Genomic DNA, 24,503 nt, shown 5'->3' with positions numbered 1-24,503 from the left:
TGGGCAGCCAATAACTTTCTCCATGCCCTGGTAAGAACTGAATAAAGCTGACATGGCATGCTTTAAAATATCTTAACTTCTATTTACCTGGAGATGCAAGAAAGGTCACAACCATCAGGAAAGAGGGTTACAGCTACCCAGAGTAGGCACTCCATAGCAAAACACCAAGCATAATGTGAAGCACATAGAACCTACACTAAAGTTTTAATTGACTAATCTTTTTCCAAGTGTAAATACACTTATAATTAGAGTCTTAAAATGTGTTTTATTGATTTGTAGGTGTGGAGAGAATATATTCATTAATCAAGGTAACTAGCACTTGCTACCACAACAAATAAACAAGAAATCTTAGAGGCGTAGCACAATAAAGGTCAGTTGATATGTGCTGGGTAGCTTCATATTACAGCTACACTATCTCTAACACGTGGCCTCCAGGGTTGTCATACCAGGGCAAGGGTGCCATAGAATGCCATAGAGGAGGCACACTGGCTCTTAACTGCATCAACTCAGAAGACCCACTCAAAGTCCACTGACGAGAACTAATCACATGGCCTGATACTAACTGCAAAAGAGACTGGGAAATATAGAGGAGCAAGCACATGGTGAGCATTAACTATATTTCTGTAAGTAAACCTAGCTCTTTCCCCCACTCTACTTCTTTTTCCCCTCCAGAAGTGGTAGAGGAGTAAAGAGATACTTTTTAAGCAAAGGGTCTGCTTTGAGGTTTGTTACATGGACAAGGGTAATAAAAAGATGGAAATCAGGTCATAGCGATGAGAGAGAATGCTCATATTTGTGGAAGGAGTTTTGGGAGGGTGTTCTCAATGACAGTATTCCTGTACCCAAATATTCACAACCAAAACATTCTGGTGTTTCAGGGCACTAACAGGAGAGACCCCACTTGCCAGTACCTCCAATGACCCAAGTGGGTACTTCCTGTCCCCACAATTCTGGGCTCTGCAGAGATGGAGTCTTGACCCTAAAAGGGTTACATTCTTGCCAGAGCACACAGCAAGAGTCCCATTAAACTCTAAGTTCTGACTTTTGAGGGCATGTTGGTCTCCTAGTGTCCTGGAATCGCAGGCAAAAAGAATAGTCAGCGTATTGTCTTATATCTCTGTGGCGTCTGTAGTTATATCCTCTTTTTCACTCCTGATATTGGTAATTTGTGTTCTCTTTTTTCTGGATCAGTCTAGCTATAGGTCTGTCAATTTTCTTTCTTTCTTTTTTTTTTTTTTTAAGATTTTATTTATTTATTTGACAGAGAGAGAGACAGCGAGAGAGGGACCACAAGCAGGGGGAGCAGGAGAGGGAGAAGCAGGCTTCCCGCTGAGCGGGGAGCCTGATGCAGGGCTCGATCCCAGGACCCTGGGATCATGACCTGAGCCAAAGGCAGACTCTTAACAACTGAGCCATTCAGGCACCCCATCAATTTTCTTGATCTTTTCAAGAATCAACTTTACCTCTGTGTCTGTATATTTAAAGTGTATTTCTTATAACTAACATAGTTTCTCTAATGCTTGTTTTCTTTTTTTATTTGTTTTTATCTTAATTAGTTCCATCCTTTTACTGAACTGCAATTTAGTTTGCTCTAATATTTCTAGATTTCTAAGGTAGTACCTTAGATTATCAATCTGGAATGTTCTTCTTTTCTAACACAAGTCCTTAAAGATATAATTTTCCCCTAATTACTGTTATGATAGTTGGTTTAAAATCCATGTCTGCTAATTCCAATATCTGAGTTACCTCAGGATTGATCTACATGAATTATATTTTTTTAAAAAAATATCAAGGACGCCTGGGTGGCGCAGTCAGTTAAGCCTCTGACTCTTGGTTTCAGCTCAGGTTGTGATCTCAGAGTCGTGAGATCAAACCCCACATCGGGCTCCACACTCAGCACAGAGTCTGCTTAAGGCTCTTTCCTTCCTTTGCCCCTCCCCCCAGCTCACGTTCTCTCTCTCAAATAAATAATCTTTTAAAAAATATCAAGAACCCCATTCTTGCTCTTTTTATGTCAAGTAACTCTGGATGGTATCCTGGACACTGTGAATGTTTTTTGGGGAGGATTCTGGGTTCTATTATACTTCTCCCAGAAGTGTATGATATTTTTGCTTTGGCAAAACTACAAAAAAAATTTTTTAAGTATTGTTGTGTTTGGGTAAGAGTTCACATTTCAGTTCAGTTTACTTACCTTTTACTGAGTTGCCTGTAGTGTGCCACATACATTTATGGTTCAGGGGCTAACCAGAAATTTGGGAAGTTTATAGAATTTGGGGCTCCCCTCTCTAGCTGTCTGCTGTAGAGAGTTTGTCCTCACTTTCCAATGGCTGTGGTTGCTCTCAACTCTTTCCTCTAACTCTTTTTTTTTTTTTTAAGATTATTTACTTATTAAAGAGAGAGAGAGCAAGTTGGGGGGAGGAGCAGATGGACAAGCAGACTCTCCACTGTGCTGGGAGCCTGACACAGGGCTCAATTCCAGGACCCTGAGATCATGACCTGGGATGAAGTCAGAATGCTTAACTGACTGAACCACCCAGGCACCCCAAAATGATTTTTTTTAAAGATTTGTTTATTTATTTGAGAGAGAGAGAAAAAGCAGCGAGGAAGGGCATAGGGAAAGGGAGAGAGAGTCCCAAGTAGACTCTGCACTAAGCATGGAGCCGGACTTGGGACTCAATCCCACGACCCTGAGATCACAACCCACACCAAAACCAAGAATCAGACATTCAACCGACTGTGCCACCCAGGTGTCCCTATCTCTTTCCTCTAATTCTTTGGGCCAGAAAGACTATAGACATTGCCTGTGGACTATATTTCAGCTAAAAACCATAAACAAGGAATTAATTCCTTGTCTTGTCCTCTCATCCAAGTGCCAACTACCCTCCATAATCTGTTTGCATTTATTCACTTTCAAGTGCCTTCAGGTAGCTGTTCTTTGTATTTTTCATCTGCAGTCAATCTGGTAGAAAACTTAGCCATCACAGGAGTAAAAATCAGTATGCATTTTTAAAGTAACATGTAGGCATAAGACATTTAAGTGTGCAAATTAATGTCCTGTATTAATTTTTCACATAACAAGAAGACTCAGAGGAGCAAAAGAGCACAAGACAGCTTAGAGGTGAAGAGTGAACGTCTCTAGAAATAGAGAAAATACAGAAGGGGAGGAAGAGCCACCAAAGACAACATAATGTTGAATTAGGGTTGACTAGGCCAAATCTGACCAAAGTGATTAAGATTATTGGTTAATATATTTGGAAGGCCACATGGCTATGCTCAATACCTTCTACTTACCCAGAGCTACTTTCCATTCTTCTCCACCTGCTCTCTGTCCCAGGAACCAACCTGTGTGAGCTGCGGGCTGTATCAAGAGCTCCCTTCCCCCGTGGCTTCCATTTTAATCCAGCCAGTGGTTAAGTATCTGCAGGAGATCAAGGGAGGGAAGAAAGCGAGGTCAGGAAAAACTTTTTTCCCCGGGATCTCCCAAGTAGGTTTCTGTGGATAGATTGCATCCCTCCACCAAAGGCCACAGTTCTGGTCAGAAGGCCCTCTCCAAACACTCTGGGTTCTGGTAAACACTCCCTCCCTTTGTCCCTCTAGACTTAGCATTGGTAATGGCTTCCCACTAGGGTACTGCAACATCCCTTGCTGCTTTTCCTAAATCCAGCACACATCTTAGTAAATAGTTCCTTTATTAAACTCTTCCCAGTGTGAGTGCACCATCTGTTTCCAACCAAATCCCATCAGATAGAGTACTCTCAGAAAAAAAGTGACTCTAACAGGTTTTGAAACAGAAGATGGTAAATACCAGCCCACATGTTGTCAAGCAGTGGAGGAGAACTTGAATGCCTCCAAAAACAATAACTCATAAATTTCATTTACATGTATTGTCTAATTTAATGCTAATACTTCAGTTGCATAGGTATTGATATCATTCCTATTAAAGGTAAGAAAACTGAGATTTTAAGGCAGAGTAGAGTCACTGGGATTCCTGACCTCCTTTGGACTACAAGTCCTATCAACTTCCCACTATACCTGGACCCTTTCCATTCAGACAACACATGCCACCAATGATGAAATTCAGAGCTCTCCAACCATGGGAGGAGGACATTAAAGTCTTAGAAGCCCAGGGAAGTGAGTGGTCATTCCAGCTTTGCTGTTTATTAAAACCCAAATGCTGGGGAAATAGCACATGGCAAATTCAGCCAGTTTGGAGATCTGAGTCTATTGGTCAGAGACCCCTCTTATATTTGTTTTTTAAAAATTTTAAAAGAAACTGCAATACAATAGGGGGTTGTCGTATGTACACCGCATCTAACGATGTCTCCTAAAACACCAGCTTATGGCTCCCCAACGGTTCTCAAGCTTATGATATTGAATTCAAGTCAGCAGAATAGATTAAGATCTCAGGCTCTGGAGACAGGCAGATCTGAGTTCCTGGTATAAAAACTGTTAGTAGCTAGTAGCTTGTTGGCAATCTGTATAACTTCTCATACTCAGTTTTCTCTCATCTGTAAAATGGGGATAATAATAATACCTACATCATAATGTTAAATAAGTTAAATAAACTAATGCATTTTAGTGCTTAATGCAGGACCAGGCTCACTGTAATCACTCAATAAAATGCGGCTAATACTTATACCCAGATTCTAATTTATAGCAAAGGTTCATTTTGCCATAAGATGGCCTATAAACATTAAAAGAAAAAATCCTTTTAGACACACATTAAAGACACAATTTGAAATTTACAAAGAAATAAAAAGCTAAGCCTGAAGTGTATCCAACACTGCCCCCACTTGCATTTCAATAAAAAAGAGAGAGATTCCAGAAGTTGCTGGCCCTCCAAATAAGCCTGTCATTTCCTAAAGTAAAAGCTATGTACCACTGGGTACAAAATGTAACAGAAATTTGTGTGCTCAATTTATTTTATAGTTTCTTACTTATTGTTTTCCATTTCCTGTTTTAAAGCTGTAAACTTCCCTTAAGCTGCAGCTAAAAATGTTATTGTCATTGAATCACCTAATTTCTTAGTATAGAGTCTGGATTGGATGACATCCCCCAACCTACAACCCCACCAATGAGCTGCAAACTAGCGTGTTGCTGTTCGGACTACGCAGTTGGCCCTTGTACATGGTTATAACCTTGCCATTTGATGTAGGTGAGTTCTCTCTGCAGATGAAGTTGCTCTAATGAACAATTTTGGATCAAGATTTTGACCATGGAAAGCATTCTATAAGTATTTGGGAATTGATTTATTTACCAGAAATGGGAATATTTTAATAGTATTTATTCATCCTCCACAGGGAGACCAGAGGATGCCCCCCCTTTTAAAGGCTTTTTGACCTTTCAAATATTTTATCCCAGAATTGCACAAAGTATGGGGGGAGGCTCCAGTCTATCCTCTTCCTCTTGGTAAGTGCATGAACAAGGCCAGAATCACTGAGTCTGCCCTCCAAGACCTATAAAGCTCCCAGGTAGCTTACTTCCCAAATGGTGGCTGTCAGGGAAGAAGCAGGGCCTTCCTGGGGACATCATCCCACAGAACTGGGTTCAAGGCCAAAGTGTTGCCTGTTGCAGACCCAGAACCTGATGAATGTCTCTCACACACTCACAAATAGAAATAGTCACAAAAATTAATGTTATAATCCAATATTTGGTTGAATTTTTTGTTGGGTTTGCCTCCTTCATAGTCCATTTCTGTTCTGAAAAACTAGAAGCAGGTTGCAACGGTTGGGATTTGCTCCTTGAAATAGAGCATGTATATGGTTTGAACCTTGCACTTCGCCCATCCAAATCTGAACCCCCACCTTCCTTCTCTTGAACACTCCAGACAAACACAGATTTCTGTTGCATGCAGATGGTCTATCAGATGGACTGCAAGACCCCACAACTCAAGATTTTTACACTTGTGACAATTCGTGTCAATCATAAACAGATACCATGTAAACCACAATGGTTTTAAGACTCCGAAAACTTGGATCAAATAAGTTTAGATATCTCTATGGATTTTAACTTACAATGTTATAAGAACTTCAGTGATGCTGAAGACTTTATATTTAATCTTTCCTTCATAGTACAACTGGCCGATAAGACAGACAGGACTCCGAGTATTATTGATGTAAAAGTTACTAAACTGTTTGATAAACAGTCTTCAGCAAAAAACAAATTTCCATTTTCAGTAACCCAAAATAGCACATCACTGTGGCCACGATTATCTTACATATTTCAATCACTGGTTAGGGTATCACTAAAAAATGGAAGCAACTGAGCTCGGTGGTGCTGCCTCAGGCTCTGGGAACTGCCAAGCCTTACTGCCAGGAAGTCTGGATATCATGCAAAGTAGCTGGAAAGCAGGCTACCTGTTGCAGAGTGGTGAATTGATGGTATCATCAAGCATTCTGCCCTACCCACCACAATCTACATATCAGTCAATGTAATAAACATGGCGCCAGCTTCCACTGCGATGTGGCTCCAATTGTCTCCATCATCAGACATACTATACCCCCAGGCCTGGCCTCTGGGAGGTGGCCAGGAAAGACCAGGTGGGGCTGCTTCCATCCTGGGGAGAACATGTCCTGCTCTCTAAATACAGGAGGCTCTTTCAGCTTCTGCTCTTATATGCCTTAAAAACCAGCACACACTAGAGATGGGAAACAATCAAAACCTCACAGCAATGATAAGAGCACTGAGAAGCAGCAGACTTCCTGCGTCTTGAAAAGAAAGGTTATTGGAAGATATTTTTCTCACTGCCGCCTGTGTTTTCTTAGGCACCGCTAAATTCAAGGCCCGCCTCTCCCAGTCTTACCTACTTAGGCTGTCTGGTGAACGGAGGGCAGACAGCTGCCGAAAAAGTATAGCTGTGAGTCCAAGGAAAGGATACGAAACCCTCAGAAAGAAGGTGTGTAATATTTTTGTTGAATCAAATCATGATTTTGTAAGGGGAAAAAAAAAGACACACATAAAAGTCCATTTAATGTTTGGCAAAAAGGGAGAAAAAAAGAGCTTTCTGTGTTCAGTGCAAACTCACTTCAAGGGAGCTGTAGGTCAAATTACCAGCCTGTGACATGTGGAGACTGGCTGAGTGGGCTAATGGTAACTCAAATTGCAATGCTCCTGGCCTGTTCCCGAGCCCATAAACTACACAGAAAATGATCCTGTTTGCTGAATTATTTTCAATTGCAACAGCTGCTATAACAACTCAGAAAAATTTAATATGTATATACAGGCCTGGTGAGTAACCACTTCAATATATAAATTTGGGGGGTATGCAATTATTTATATATATATATGTTTATATATAAAATATTGATATATATGAAAATATTGAATATATATGAATTCAGTATTAGCCCACAAAAACTTTCTCCCTATAAAACCTTCTTTAACCAAACCTACCCATAACAAATCATAATACAGAGCTTCACAAACCCTTCCACTTATACTCCTGGGAATCTTAAAAGATATGTCAAAAACATTCTTCAAAAAGCATGAAATTCCTTTGGAATCACCATTTTGCAAGCTATTCTACAATATACCCATGTTTAGTTTCGTTTATTTTTCTTATTTTTTATTTAGGTATAACTGACATAAAACGTTATATTAGTTTCAGATGTATAACATATGATTCAATATTTGTATATATAAGTAAGGAAAGAAAAGAAAAGAAATAAAGAGAAAAAAAGCTTACCAGGAAGAGGTGGACAGGTCTAGCTAGGACTCTGCATATAGATAGATATATAGAGATAGATATACCACAACTGACAAACTGACAGCAGCTGAGTTAGAAGAAAGGCACAGAGTCCATATGAACATGTTAGATATGACAGCGAGTGGGTCATTCATGAAGGTTTCCCACACTGGCACAAAACTTACACCACTCACCCACAGCTGCAGATATGCCCATGCTCAGGGCAAGTTCCAGCCCCAAGGGAAGAAAGATATTCATCCACATTTCTGCACACCCAGAGGTTGCTTATCATAGCCAAACAGGCATTCTCTTGGAGAAAATGAAATTTGGAGGTCTAAGGCATTCAACTTTTTCAGGTTTTTCCCAGGTATGATCATGCGCAGCACAAGAAAATGTCTACACAGAGATTTTGAAATCGCTTTGAAATATAAAACTGTGGGAACAATTCTCTTCTCTCCTACACGTGGTCATCTTTCTCCAACAAAACGCACCCATCCCACAATACACACACACACACACACACACACACACACCCCTCAACCTCTCAACACCCCTGTCACTCTTCCTTCCTACAGTTTGGACTTTGTCTCTCCATTGCTAACCTGTCAAGAAAGAGCTGTCACAGAGTACAAGCTTTGGAGACCGATCCATACACTTGCAAGGCTGACAACTTGTTTAAAAACAACAACAACCTTGAGTGAATTTGTACTGGCTTCAAATTTTCCCAAATGCTTTTGTCCAGATATGATGGTTACCTGACCACAAAACTTCCTGGAGGAACAAAGTATTATAATGGGAATGAAGAAGCTGCACAACTGTCACTGGCAGCGGTGAGCAACGTGCACTGAAATGCAAGAGGCTTCCCAAAATTCCCCAGTGCAAGAAAAACCCATTGGGGAAGCACAGGTCAGCTCTGCCAGTTTGCAATGCTCTGCAGTCCTCTGCCCTTCAGAGCTCTAGAATGGCCCCATCTCTATGTCAGATCACAACTTCTCTGCTGTACTTTCCTGATTCTCTATTTTTTTCTACCTGGAACAGAAAAGCTCTGAGTGTCCTTCTGGCTCTAAAACACTGAATTCTACATAGAGCCTGATCTCTGTGCTTCTTGTTTGTTCCTTTACACTAAATTAAACTAAACAAACAAAATGAAACTACACTATGTAGAGAAGTTTACCATCCATACTAGTTCTCTTGAACTTAAAATTTAAGCAGTTACACTAGGAACTACTGACTAGAAATATTTAACAGAATGTCCCAGTTGGACAGGGATTTTAGAACTCATTTCTGTGCAACATTAATAATCTCTGATTTGTACCATTCTTTCATTGCTATGAAATCCATAAATGACGTGTTACTCTTCTTAGTTGAAAAATAAGAAACACTTGATTTGATAACTAAAGTAAAAGGGTTGGATTCTTTGAAAATGTTTCTAAAGGAAAAGTGACTTACTCTGTGAGGTAATAACAAGAAAGGTCACCAATGGTTATAAAAGCAATATAATCATAAAAGAAGCACATGCAGTGGGGGAAAAAATCCTTATTTTAAACAAACAACAATTGCAGCTACAATTTTAAAAATATTTGCCCACATATTCATCCTTTTGTTTGTTGTTTATTTGTTCACTCGACTTTTCTCACGTATCTCAGATGTTCCTTCTGGGACCATTTCTCTTCTTTCTGTAGTATAATCTCAAAAAGTTCCTCTAGTAAGGGACTTTTGATAATGGAAGTCTTTCAGCTTTTGCTTGAAACTGTCTTTATTTTACTTTCCTTCATGCAAATAGTTTCACTAGGTATAGAAATCTATGGTTGATGGTTACTCTCATTCAGATTTTGCCTTTTGAAGGAGTGACATGGGTTAGGAACAGATGGTTCTTTAACTGAGGAAAAATACCTTAGGGGTTTTGATGGGCTTTTAAGACAAGAAAAGGGAGGCCTCCTGGCCTCAATCTGGTTGTTCTAGGGCAAGTCCAAGAAAGATGAATTGCTCTGCATAGTCAAGTGAGAATTTTGCATTTCTAAGAGCAGCCTGACAAAGAAAGCATATGCAACCAGAAATTAGGTAAAAGGGAGAGATTAAGAGAGTCTAAAGAAAGAAACTAAAAAAAAAAAAAAAAAAAAAATAGAAAAGGGGTATGGCCCAGTCAGTGAGGTTAAGAATGACCAATAAGTGTCTAGAAATTTCCCATTAGTAGTCTTTTGCCCCTTGGCTACTTGGAGGTGATCTATAGGCCCTTGGATTGTCTTACATGACAGAATACCTTTGTTTGTTTGCCTGAAGCCTTTGGCCACTGACTGGTCTAACACCGGGACTTACAATGGAGGGCCATGTTGTGTAAATCCCCATGTCCAAAGAAACTGGAGATTAAAGGTGTTAGCCTGAACCTCCAAGAGGGTCTGGACACTAAAGGTCAGTCACACAGGCATTGTGCGACCAAGCACCTAAAAGAATTCTGGACACCAAAGACTAGTGAGCTTTCCTGGTCAGCAATATTTGAACACTGTTACACATTATGATCAGGAGGAGGTAATGCCACCCAGACCCCAAGAGGGAAGGACAATTGGAAGCTCCATATCTGGACCTCTTCTTGGCTGGGCCCTACATGTCTCTTTCTTTGGTTAATGTTAACTTGTATCCTCTCCCTGTAATAAACCATGAGTATAGTTTTCAGTGAGTTCTGTGACTCCTTCTAGCAAATTATCCAACCTGAGTGCAGTTTGGGGAAGCCCCTGAACTTACGGCTGGTGTTAGAAGTAAGGGCAGTCTTGTAAGGACAGTTCCTTCAGACCTCGAAGTTCTGCAAGGTAATTGCCTTGCATGACCCCAAAACCCTCGGGAAAATCTACTTCATGCAAGAGTCTTACTTTAGCTGTGCTTTGGGGGAATCAAGAAGGGGTGAAACCCAGGATGGGAGACAGCAGTGGAAAAATAAGAATTCTGTCCCAGGAAGTAAGAGAGACCATGGCAGCTAAGTGTCAGCAGAGTCACAGGTCACAGCGCAAGTCCTCACACCCAACCCCACAGAAAAACCTTCTTGAGAATATTGGGTAAGGCTCCAATCTTTCTGTCATGCCTCATTTCTTTTTATTTAATTAGAGAGCAATCCCCCAACCCTCCCATGCCACCCATAAAACCAGAGGTCCTAAAGCCTTCCAGGAGGCAGATTATTAAGTTGTAAAGAAACCAGGCATAATAATATCTAAAAATTTAAAAACCTTGTTTTTGATGGACCTTGAATTCCTAAATAAAATACATACAAATATTTTTGTAAAACACACGCAAAACATGCAGCATAATAGAGACTCAGTAGATGTCTTTTGAACAAGGGAAGACCAAGTGAATAGGTAAATGTATGAAAAATACAGTTTATTCTCAATGGCATGGACTAATTTGGTTAGGAAGAACATCAATAACTAAAACAGGTAATTCGCAAAAGCCCAACTACACATTTAACGGGTAACCTCAAACTTCTCAGACTTTTCTGAAGTTCTTACAAGAGAGGCAAACAGGCAGTAAAAATAACTGTTTTTTTCAGCCTGCCTTTGCTCGCTGGACTGGAAAGGCCAAGTAACAGCAAAATTCTCCAAATGCCCTTTTGACCACCAAGGAAAAAAAGAAGGAGTCTTACAGCCCATGAATAGGATTCCCAGGTCCTGCTCCTCTAAACACATTAGATGAACAGTTAAACAATAAAAACCAGCGCTGATGTTTTTATTCCTCCTCTAAGCTATTTTCTAATGCCACATATGTCACAACCATCTTCGACTGTTGACGAGGGCCACAGGTGGATGGCCCTAGCTAGTATACCAGGAATATAATAGGAGTTGTCATTGTCTTTTAAACACATTTCAGCAATGAGGGATCATATGAATCGTAAGGAACCGTGTCACACCAAGCTGCAAGCTGCAGGCAATTCTTTGGGTTTATGCTCTTAATTTACTTGCCACTAATGGGCTCCTGAACCTTGTGGGTCTTTCATTTCCCAGTGGAAGCAAATCTTGCAAGTCTGGAGTCTAAACTGCTGCTACTACTGCCTCCCCAAGGCTGGACAGTGTGCAAAAACACTGGGTACTCTTTTCTCCTGTATTGCTCAGGAAGCAATTCAATAGAGAGAGATCTGATGGCACAAAAAGAAAGAGAAGATTGGGGTAGTATTCTGAGACAAAGTGGCCAGAGCCAGGGCTGAAAAGTTTAGGACAAGCAATTTGGTTCCAAAAGCAGTAAAAAGCTTGGAAAGTGAAGCCACAGAAAATAAAGCTTGACTATCAGAGATGGCTCAATTGTTGTGTAAATCAGCACAGACTCTCTGGAGGGCAATTTATCCATTAAGAATCAAAATCCTTAAAACTGTGCATACATTCTGATCCAGTAAGTCCACTTCTAGAACTTTATCCTGAGAGATAGATGTGTGCAAACATTTAACTACAAAGTTATTTATCACAGAAGTGTTTATATTAGCAAAACCACCACCACCACCAAAATATCCAACATTGGGGATTAAATAAACTTTGTACACACAATAAAATAAGGCTTAACCATTAAATATGTTGTGATAAAAAGGAAAAGATATTTACAATAGTTAAGTAAAAGAACATGAAATAGCATACATAGTGTGCTCCCATTTTGTAATTAGAGAAAGAGAAATAGCGCTACACAGATGTATATGAAAATTTAACAGTAATTATCCAAGTAGGGAGAATTGCATGTAATTTTTGTTGCCTGTTCTGAACTTGATTGGGCTTTTAATTTTTCTATGCATCAATTTTTCAGGAAGAAAAAAAGTTATTTCTAATAGAAAAAAAAACAGTCTTTAGAACAAACCGGAAGTGTTCATTGGACTTTTTAAAGTTGCAAGGTTCAGAGTTGTCAGGTTGCCCCAAATTATGATGGAATTAATTATAAGAATGCTTTGGATAAGGAGGAAGTTTATAACAACAAGTCACTGAATATAAGAACAGGAATATCGAGAGGAACCGAGGAAGTTGTACATCCCAACTGGCAAAAGCAACTGGAAGGTCTCAGAGTCAATCTAGGGATGGGGTTATCTCTCTGCCCCTCCAGAGCAAGTAGTCAAAATTCGTCTCCTCTTCGGTGACTCACATGTTCTGTCTCTGCTTCCACAGCTCTTGATAAAGTTCATCAGCCATCTCACCCTCTACCCTGCTTGTCTTTCCTGCCTTATTCTCAAAATTTCTGCCTACTCGTGACCATGATTTACTCAGGGACCCCCAAGGACCCGACTGCCTCATGGCAGCCTCTTTATGTGTCAACTAATTGACCCTTTCCACACATCTCAGTTCTGTTCAGTCCATGGGCTTGGCCACCTGGGACTCAGGTGCCCATTTCTGCTCCAAACAGTCATGAGGAAGGGAAAGGTCAAATTATGGCTGCCTGTAATCAATGGCTTCTTAACTGAGCAGTTTTTCTTATAATAAAACTGGGTGTCAAGCATCACAACTGACCTACCAGTATAGGCCAGAGACTACACTTCAAACACTGTATGGCCTACAACACTGGTGTCCCATGAGATATTAAGTTTGTTGGCAAAAGGAAAGTTTTCGTGTTCAAACAGTCATCAGAGATCCTACAAACTCAGTCCCCTCTTGGAGATTCATAACACAAATTAGTATATTAAAAACTATTGAGAGTTTCTACAATAAAGATATCTGCTTAATTTCGTTCAAAGAAAGGTTTCTCAAAGTTATTTGAACATAGAATCCTTTTTCTTTTTTCTGAAACACCTACTAATACCAACTAACCATGGGACCCAGTTTAAGAATTACTGCCCTAGAGCATGCAATCTTTCAAAAGGAAAGAACAATTAACGGTGATATTTGTTCCATTTTTCTATGCTTTTATTATCATCATAAATTATTTAGTTAATCAAGATCCTCCATCTTCATCACAAGAATTACCATGAAAATATCTGACAAGCCTAGATTTACTCCTACTAAAAAAATCAGGAGTTATTAAACATATTAGTAAAATAAAAGCAGCTTTCAATTACTAAGGTCCTCTCAGGGATACAGAACTTCTTAATTAAACAAATAAATAATCAGCCTTGGAAATGAACTTGTAAACAGAATTCAGCTTACGAGTTTGTTGGGTTTTCTGCCCCTATGGATGGTCCATCACATTATTTAAGATCTAGAATGATCTGAGAGAATGACTGGAAGGTCTGCAGTCAGAGAGGAAGACAGAGAAATGGGGTCCAGGAAATGGACCTGCGAACAGCAGGTTATTTAGGTGCAATTCTAAGGTGGTTAGCAGCTGGCTGCTTTGTGTTTTGTCTGTTTTCTTATTTTTTTTCATGCCAGTTCACCATGACTTTGGCATGGACTCCATGCCGATCCAACTCAAATCCCTCTGACTCAGCCCAGACTGCCAGCACTAGAATTCTTGGTCGCCAGAATCATTGTGGTTAGAACAGTTAGGTCTTGCTGAGAAAGAAGGGCATGGAAATATAAGACAAGTAAAATGTTTGCTGCTTGTTTTGCTGTTTTGGTTTTGGTTTTGGTTTTTATCTTTTTAAAGCAAAGCCCTTCTACCCATATACAAGTAGATGAAGCTGGAAGAACCTGTTCAGTAACCAAACCAGGTCAAAGATGACCACTCATATCATTTTTTATATGCACCAGTTTTAAGGTGGAAGCCCTCGGGGAGAGAGGGGAGGAGGGAAGGAGGGAAATAAAAGAAATGGAAGAAAAATAGAGCCAAAATATATATCAACCCAAAGAATTCCAATAGTAATAATAATTTTCAATTAAAGTATCTGATTTTTTATCTACAAAAACAAAAATTTCATATGGTTCAGCCTAGTAATAATAGCTACTGTTATTGTATGCTTATTATATGTCAGCACCATACACAGTTTATCCATTATAGCATTTTATTCTTATTATAACTCTTTGAGACAGATACAGATACACAATTCTTCATTTGTAATTCCTAAATCCCAAAGTTCTGAAAACCCAAAGTTTTTAATAAGTTTACAGCAAACTCATTTGGTAACAAAACCTGACTTTACCTAATAGGAGGCTACTTATAGTCTTTATTTAACCCATTTAGTGAATATTTCACTACAGAAATATTAATGTTTCATTAGAGAATAATGCTCCAAACCCCTTTTAGAGTTCTATACAATAAATGCCATGTGCACTTTGTTATTTTTCTAAAATATTAAAATCCTAAATTATGAAACTCATCTGGCTCCAAGAGTTTTAAATAAAGGATTGTTTCTCCCCATTTTACAGATAAGGAAACAGGTTTATTTGTCTTCATTGATATATTATCCTGGTATTTTAGTTTGGGTCTTTCAGACTTTACTTTTTGGTTAATGGTTTAAGATTTTTTTTCTCCACGCTATTTCAGTTCACATATACACTGAAGAGATTTTAGCAAATTCTCCTACAGAAAAGTTTTAAAAGACATCTTTTTTCCCAAAAATGGAAAACGCTGACATCCTCAGAAAATTTCCTTGAACCCAAATGAACTCGTTTTTAATTCCCCACCCTTCATTTTCAGATTACTCAGTGTCTTTAATGCTACCCTTCCTCAATTCTACCCAAAGCTCACATGGCGATGTTAAGGACATTGGTTAAGAACCCGTCGAGGAGTCTGCGTGGGCCTGAGGCACTGCTAAGCATTCTGACATCTGTGGTTAGAGTGTCTACGTGAAGATTACCCATGCTGGGCTCCAGTGTTTCAATCACAACCCCAGAATGAACGCCTGGTCACTCTGTGGTCTAAACTCTGAGAGAAGACAGCATTTCATACTACATTGCACTTCGTAAACAATGATTTGATACATTGAAGAAACCATAAATATTATTTATCTTACCGTAGGCCTCAGAATGTCCAAACACCACAGCTAATTAGGGTTCAATAATAGATTCAATAAGCTGAAGCCTGTTTTTCTGGTTTATCATAACAAGTAAAGCAATGGTCATTACTTTCTAATTTGTAAGTGTTCTATTCAATGGCTCTGAGTGGGAAGTGTATAGCATTGCCTGTCCTATAGGAGGCCTTGCCACCTTCTAAAGTCAGCACTAAGCTACATCTGTTGCCATTTATGGTACTTTTTCCATTTGTTGAAGCACATTATTTCTTAAAACCAAAAGACCATGTTCAAATACAGATGGAGTTTTTACTAAAATATAGAAAGTCATTTTTTTCTAACCAGCAAAAAGAATTTGGTAAAAGGAAGCTGATGAGAATTTCTTGTTTGATTAGTCTTCCCCCCAGCAGCTGGCACTTAGGAAGATCTTAACTCACACACTACAGATGAAAATAAAGTTGATGCTCTGAAGCGCTGGTAATATACAATACTGCATTTCACCATTTCAGAATAGCCCAGTCGAAACCTTTCAATCAAGGTCCCCTAAACCAAGGTTTCTCAACCTCAGCACTATTGACTTTTTGGTGTAGATAATTCTGTGTTGTAGTGGTTGTCCTTATGCCTTGTGGGATATCAGCAGAGTCCCTGGCCTCTACCCACTAGATGCCAGTAGCATCCTCCTCACCAGTCATGACAACCAAAAATGTCTCAAGAGAACAGAGACTTCTGGGGAAGATGGCAAAGTAGGAGGGCCCTAGGCTCACCCTGTCCCACAAATACAACTAGATAGCACTCAGATCAGTGTAAATAACCCACAGAATGACCCAAAGACTGGGAGAAAAAATTCCGCAACTAAATGAAGAGAAGAGGCCACATCAAGAAGGGTAGGAAGGGCTGAGATACAGTAGGGAGCTAAACCCCACAGGTCTTGCCTCTGGGGGGAGGGAATCGTGAGTGGAGAGGGGATTGAAACAATTATACCACAGAGCCTGCAAGGGAAGATGAATGCTCATAGCATTTGGCTTTGAAAAACAAAGGGGCCAAATTTCCTGAACTTGTACAATCAGAGGGACTTAAAGCCTAGAACTTTAAAAATCAGTGGGTCCAACTCTAGAAGAGCCCAGGGGGCAATAGAAAGCTGAGTCCCTGCCCTTAAAAAGACAGGACAATAAACAGCCACAGAGATACAACATAGAAGCAGCAGTTGGAAAAATGCCTGGGATGTACAGGAGGGAGAATTATTTACTAATCTCAGAGTTCACTGAGGGACATCTCCAGGAACAACGGAGCTGGCAGTCACCATTTCCCTCTCCTCTCCCTCAGAATAAACACATGGCCACCTGTGGGAACCAGCACAGCACCTGGCATTCACTACCTAACTTGCTTACACCACATCCTGCCACCTCCAGCCAGGCATGCTTCAGACTGGCATTGTGGGTCCCCTCCCCCAGAGAACCTGCAAATAATTTGCTGGTAGTATGTCTTCTAACCTCACACATTGGGGACTGCAGTTGCAGCAGTGGTGGCTGGTTGCCTCCCAAGAAGGATGTGTGCACCTTGTTGGAATTATGCCCCCAACCTGTACATGCTTTGTGGAGTGGCTCCAGCCACCCTGGTCTCAGCACCAGCTAGGTGTCCCCTGTGGAAAGGACCAATGCCACATTGTTAAAAGTGCATGCCCTGAATACTACTTCCAAGAGCAAGAGACTAGCTGACTTTACTAACACAGAGAAACATACACAAAGAGGCAAAATAAGGATATAGAGGAACATGTCCCAAATGAAAGAAGAGGAAAAAATCATGGCAAGAGACCTGAGCAAAATGGAGGTAAGTAATATGCCTTATAGAGAATTTAAAGTAATGATCATAGGGGCGCCTGGGTGGCGCAGTCATTAAGTGTCTGCCTTTGGCTCAGGGCATGATCCCAGCCTTCTCAGATCGAGCCCCACATCAGGCTCCTCTGCTAGAAGCCTGCTTCTTCCTCTCTCCCACTCCCGCTGCTTGTGTTCTCTCTCTCACTGGCTATCTGTCTCTGTCAAGTAAATAAATAAAATCTTTAAAAAAAATAAAAAAATTAAAAATAATAATAAAGTAATGATCATAAAGATACTCACTGAACTTGAGAGAAGAGTGGAGGACACCAATGACACCCTTTACACAGAAATAAAGAAAACAACCAAAGATGAAGAAAAGGATAATTGAAATATTAAATATACAGTAGATGGAATAAACAGCAGGCTACATGAAGCAGAAGAAGGAGTCAGTGATCTGGAGGACAAAGTAATAGAAAGAAATCAACTGAGTAGGTGAGAGGAAAAAATATGCAAAATGAGACTAGACTTAGGGAACTCAGTGACTCCATCAGCATAATAACATTCACATTATAGGGGTCCCAAAGGAGGAGAGAGAGAAAGGGGGTAGCAAATTTATTTAAAGAAATAATAGCTGAAAACTTCCTGAATTTAAGGAAAGAAACAGAAGTCCAGATCCAGGAGGCACAGAGATCCCCCAACAAAATCGACAAAAGCAGATCCACACCAAGACATATTGTAATTAAGATGGAAAAAAGCAGTGATAAAAAAAAAAAGAATTTTATAAGCAGCAGGAGAAAGGAAGAGTTACATACAAAGGAAACCCAATAAGGCTATCAGCAGATTTTTCAGCAGAAACTTTGCAGGGCAGAAGCGAATGGCATGGTATGTTCAAAGTGCTGAAAGGAAAAAATCTGCAGCCAAGAATACTCTATCCAGCAAGGCTCTCATTCAGAACAGAAGAGACAAAGCGTTTCTCAGACATACAGAAGTAAAAAGGAGTTCATAACCTTTAAACCAGCCCTATAAGAAATGTTAAAAGGGACTCTATGAGTTGAAAGGAAAGACCATATGTGAGTAAGAAAGGTAAGAAGCACAAAAGCAGTAAAAATAAGTATACCTATAAAAATGAGTCAGGGGGCTCACAAAATAATAGAAAGTAAAGTATGACACCATATACCTAAAACGTGGAGAGGAGAGGAGTAAAGAATGGGTTCAAAAGTAAGGAAACATCAACTTAAGATAGACTGCTATGTGCAGAAGAGGTTATATACAAACCTAATGGTAACCACAAATCAAAAACCAGTAAAAGATACGCAAAAGTAAAGAGAAAAAAATCCAAGTATATCACTAAAGAAAGCCAATTTATGCTGAGAGAAGAGAGCAAAGCAAGAAAGGAACAAAGAAGATCCACAAAATCAAACACAAAACATAATAACATGGCAGTAAATACAAAACTATCAATAATTACATTGAAGGGTGCCTGGATGGCTCAGTCAGTTAAGTGTCTGACTTTAGCTCAGGTCATGATCTCAGGGTCCTAGGATTGAGCCTCACATTGGGCTCCCTGCTCTGCAGGGAGTCTGCTTCTCTGTCTCCCTCTGCCCTCCCCACTGCTTATTCTCTCTCTCTCAAATAAGAAAATAAAAATCTTTAAAATAAAAGAAAATAAAAATTTAAAAATAATCACTTTGAATGTAAAATGACTAAATGCTCCAATCAAAAGACATAGGATGGGGTGCCTGCCGCAGTTGGTAGAGTGTGCAACTCTGGATCTCCAGGTCATGAGTTTGAGCCCCACATTGGGTGTAGAGCATCAGAAGAAGAAGAAGAAGAAGAAGAAGAAGAAGAAGAAGAAGAAGAAGAAGAAGAAGAAGAAGAAGAAGAAGAAGAAGAAGAAGAAGAAGAAGAAGAAGAAGAAGAAGAAGAAGAAAGAAGAAGAAGAAAGAAGAAGAAGAAGAAGAAGAAGAAGAAGAAGAAGAAGAAGAATCCAAAAGTTAAAAAAAAAAAAAGACACAGGGTGATGGAATGGATAAAAAAAACAAGACCCCTCTATATGCTGCTTACAAGAGACTCACTTCAGACCTAAATACACATGCAGATTGAAAGTGAAGGGATGGAGAAACATTTATCATGCAAATGGATACCAAAAGAAAGTCAGGGTAGCAATTCTTATATCAGACAAAACTGACTCTAAAACAAAGACTAACAAGAGATAAAGAATACTATGTAATAATAAAGGGGACAATCCAACAACACATAACAATTGTAAATATTTATGCACCCAACCTGGGAGCACCCGAATACATAAAACACTTATATAACAAATATAAAGGAACTGCCGGGGGCATATATTAATAATACAACAATTATAGGGGACTTTAACACCCCCTTACATCAATGAACAGATCATCTAAACAGAAAATCAACAAGGAAAAGGTGGCTTTAAAAGACACGCTGGACCAGATCGATTTAATAGTTATATTCAGAACATTCCATCCTACAACAGCAGAATACACAATCTTTTCAAGAGCACACAGAACATTCTCCAGAATAGATCACATATTTGACCACAAAACAAGACTCAGTCATTTCAAAGAGACTGAAGTTCTACCATGCATCTTTTCTGACCACAACACTATGAAACTAGAAATCAACCACAAGAAAAATCTGGAAAGAGTACAAATACTCAAAGGTTAAATAACATGCTACTGAACACCAAATGGGTCAACCAAGAAATCAAAGAAGAAATTAAAAAATACATGAAGATAAATGAAAATGACTACCTCAAAAAGCAAGAAAAATCTTAAATAAACAACTTAATCTTACACCTAAAGAAGCTAGAAAAAGAACAAACAAAACCCAAAACCAACAGAAGGAAGGAAATAATACAGATTAGAGCACAAATAAAATATATAGAAACTAAAAAGACCAATAGAACAGATTAATGAAGCTGGTTTATTGAAAAGATCAACAAAAGTGATAAACCTCTAGCCAGATTCAATGAGAGAGATAGAAAGAGAGAGAGAGAGCTCAAATAAGCAAAATCAGAATTGAAAGAGAAGAAATAACAACCAACACCAGCAAAATAAAAAGGATTGTAAGAGAATATTATGAAAAATTACATGCCAATGTACTGGACAACCTAAAAGAAACACATACACTCCTAGAAACATATAACCTACCAAACTGAAACAGGAAGAAATAGAAAATTTGAACAGACCAATACTAACATCAGTGAAATTGAATCAGTAATCAAAAAACTCCCAAAAAACAAAAGTCCAGGACAAGACAGTTTCACAGGGTGAATTCTACAAAACATTTAAAGAAGATTTAATACCCATTCTTCTCAAAATAATCCAAAATATAGAAGAGATAGGAAAATTTCCAATTTCATTCAAAAGGCCAGCATTACCCTGATTCCAATACCAGGTAAAGACACAACAAAAAAAGAGAGAACTACAGGCCAATATCCCTGATGAACATAGATGCAAAAATCCTTAACATAATATTAGCAAACTGAATCCAACAATACATTAAAAAAGAAATCATTCACTATGATCAAGTGCAATTTAGTCCCAGGATGCAAGCAAGGTTTGGGGAAAACTGGACAGCTACATGCAAGAATGAAACTGGACCACTTTCTTTCTTTTTTTAAGATTTATGTATTTATTTTAGAGACAGAGCACAAGCAGGAGGGACAGAGGAAGAGGGTGAAAGAATCTCAAGCAGACTCCATGCTGAGCATGGAGCCAGATGTGGGGCTCAATCCCATGACCCTGAGATCATGACCTGAACCAAAACCAAGAGTCAGACACTTAAACAACTGTGCCACTTAGGCACCCCTGGACCGCTTTCTTATATCATAAATGAAAATAAACTCAGAATGGATTAAGGACCTAATTGTGAAACCTGAAACCACAAAAATCCTAGAAGAGAGCACAAGCAATAATTTCTCTGACACCAGCTGTAACATCTTTCTAGATATGTCTCCTGAGCCAAGGGAAACAAAAGCAAAAACAAACTATTGGGACTATATCAAAGTAAAAAGCTTCTGCACAGCAAAAGAAACAAGCGATAAAATTAAAAGACAACCTTGAGTGGGAGAATATATTTGCAAATGACATATCTGATAAAGGGTTATTATCTAAAATATATAAAGAACTTATACAACTCAACAGCAAAAAAAAAAAAAAAAAAACAATAAAAAAAATAGAAGACACGAAAAGACATTTATCCAAAGAGGATATATATAAATAATTAACAGACACATGAAAAGATGCTCAACATCACTCATTATCAGGGAAATGCAAATCAAAACCACAATGAGGTATCACCTCACACCTGTCAGAATGGCTAAAATAAAAAACACAAGAAACAATAAGCATTGTCAAGGATGTGGAGAAAGGGGAACCCTCATGCACCGTTAGTGGGAATGCAAACTGGTACAGCCACTGTGGAAGACAGCACAGAGGTTCTTCAAAATGTTAAAAATAGTACTACTCTATGATCCAGTAATAACACTACTGGGTATTTACCCAAAGAAACACAAAAACACTAATTCAAAGGGATACATGCACCCCTATGTTTATTGCAGCATTATTTATAAAAGCCAAATTGTGAAAGCAACCTAAGTGTCCATTGATCGATGAACTGATAGAGATGTGATATATATATACACTGGAATATTATTCAGCCATAAAAGGACTGAAATCTTACCCTTTGCAACAACATGCTCGCAACAAGGTTGTGATGATAGCATACAATTATCTTAAAATTAAAAGTTTAATTTTGGCGCACCTGGGTGGCTCAGTCAGTTAAGCGTTTGACTTTTGATTTCCACTCAGGTCATGATGTCAGGGTCATAAGATCGAGCCCCATGTCAGACTCTGTGCTTAGCACGGAGTCTGCTTGTCCTTCTCCCTCCCCTTCTGCCCCTCCCCACACTCGCACACATGCTCACATGCTCTCTTTCTCTCTCTCAAAAAAATAAAATCTTTTAAAAAATCAAAAGTTTTATTTTAAAAATTCCTGTGACTTTAAATACATAAATATCTCATACTGTCATATAAGAACAAAATAAAAATACTTTGTCTAGGTAATATGTTGCAAAAATGTTTGCCAGTTTGTTGTCTTTTGACTTTGTTTATGGTGTTTTAATAAAAAAAGTATTTTTATTCTGTTCATTTTGTTAACCTTTCCTTTAACAGCTTCAGAGGTTTGTTCCAAGCTTAGAAATACCTTCCTATGGTAAATTATTTTAAAATGCTAGCATGTTTTCCTATAGTACTTTTGTGACATTGACTGTCTTATATTTAAATCTTGGATGCATCTGGTGCACAAAGTAGCATTGTGAATATATGTTGTGTGTGTGTGTGTATGTGTGTGTGTTTGTGTGTCTACAAATGTCCACCCAATTATCTCATTTCTTTTTACAGAATAAGCAACATATCCCATCAGATGTAATGTGCATATCATAACCTTATCATACACCACATTCCTATCATAGAGGTATCATACATTTCTAGACGTACTCTCTATTCTGTATCATTAATTTCTTTATTCTTAGAACCAGCATTCCAACATCTAAATTATTATAGCTTCGTGTAATGTTTTAATGTCTGGTAGGTTTAATCCATTCTTATTGCTCTTCTTTTTTAGAACATTTAGGTATGAACTTTGAAAATCTAGTTCCTAGCTCCCAAATTTATTTCTCAGGGAAGGGAAGGCAAGGAGTATCAGCAGCTTAAATTTATAGCTTATTAATAATAATCCTGGAATTTGTTGGGATCATGTCAAATTTAGAGGATACTGGCTCTACCACCTACCAGCTTAGGCAAGTTACTTGCTCTGCCAAAAAGCCTGTTTCTTTATCTGTAGAATTGTTGGAATAATACATATAAAGCACTTGGCACTGTGTCTGGCACAAAAGTGTTCCATGGATATTCATGGTTATTATTCATTTCATTCTGAGGTTTTGTAAACTACTTCAACTAAAAACTTATTCTGCACAGATAATTTGTTGGCTTGCCTATTATCTGTACATGAACCTCTGAGAACAGGAACCACGTTTTATTCCTTTTTTATACTCAGTACCTGGTATGTGGTACCTGCTTTGTCTTCGGTGGCCCTTCCCCTCTCCATCATGGCCCACGTCAATCTTTGCTTTTCCCCAACTGCCTCACACCATCCTAACATTCAATGCTATCCTCTTACTGTTCAGAAACACCCCTCCTGCCTGCATCTGGCCTGTTTAAATTGTTCTTCGTAGCTCACAGCTTTAAAAGCCCTACCCTCCCTACACCCTCCTACTTCTGCCTTTTCTGCCCAATGGTTTATTCCCTAACAGTTGCTGATCCCAGTTGACTTACCTGACTATATTGTAAGTCATAACAAAATGTGATGGCTCTTAGGTTTAACACTAGAATCCAAAAGCACATTAAGTCAAATGTATTTCTGATTGATATAATATACCCAATGATGTTTGTGAAATCATCTTAGCTAAAACACCTGAGCTCCAACTAGTTTGCCACCCATCCACCTACTACTTCCCTTTACCTCTCATCCTCTTTAAGTAGTCTTCTGCTAATTGAAAAGCATTCAGTCATATATCTTCCTTTCCTCTTTTCAAAGATATCTGTACAAACATTACCACTTGCCTGGAGAGTTTTTGATTAGCACTCAAACTAAAACATTAAAACTACAGAAGGGAAACCCTACAACTCTTAAAGCCTCCTAAATTCTGCATAAATCTTGCCTAGGTGAAGAGCTGGAGAGCTACATGCCCAAAGTCCAGTTTTAACAAGATTAGTTTGGGCTTTGCTAGAACAGTCGGTCAGGAAACTTCCCATGGTTCTGGATCCCCGGATACAGCCCTAAGGTGAAACTTCCCAGGATAGCATTTTCAGGACTTAGGGGCTTCAAAAAACTTATAATGTTCTTCCAGATCTAAACCAAGGCTGAGTTTGAAATGCCCACCGTTATGCCCTCAAAAACTGCAGACCCTAGAGCAATTTCTGCTGACAAGGCTACTCCTATAGGGGACCCAGCTCTATTCTGCAAGCCATCTCCACAAATATTATTTTCCAACTCTTTTGTTGGGTCATAAGAGAGGAATTTCAGGGAAGGGAATGGGAGCATTGTCAGCAGCTTAAGTTCACACATTTTTATG

At 39.0% G+C, this 24,503-nt stretch overlaps 2 long non-coding RNA genes across 2 annotated transcripts in view; one reads left to right on the top strand and one right to left on the bottom strand.

Moving 5' to 3' along the window:
• Positions 1-3,413, bottom strand: part of LOC130543082 (uncharacterized) — a 272,900-nt gene extending 269,487 nt beyond the window's left edge. Inside the window, exon 1 of the long non-coding RNA XR_008958107.1 lies at positions 3,292-3,413. This is a non-coding gene — a long non-coding RNA (uncharacterized LOC130543082). The remainder of the gene's footprint in view (positions 1-3,291) is intronic.
• On the top strand, positions 472-10,350 carry LOC123000728 (uncharacterized). The gene is made up of 4 exons (XR_006408914.3): positions 472-602; positions 5,029-5,155; positions 6,765-6,895; positions 8,260-10,350. It is a non-coding gene; the product is annotated as an uncharacterized LOC123000728 (long non-coding RNA).
• The last annotated feature ends 14,153 nt before the right edge of the window (positions 10,351-24,503 follow it).

Source organism: Ursus arctos, unplaced genomic scaffold, assembly GCF_023065955.2.
Source record: "Ursus arctos isolate Adak ecotype North America unplaced genomic scaffold, UrsArc2.0 scaffold_10, whole genome shotgun sequence".
Taxonomy (NCBI): domain Eukaryota; kingdom Metazoa; phylum Chordata; class Mammalia; order Carnivora; family Ursidae; genus Ursus; species Ursus arctos.
The sequence above is the reverse complement of the archived record's forward strand: the minus strand, read 5'-3'. Positions and strand labels throughout refer to the sequence as shown.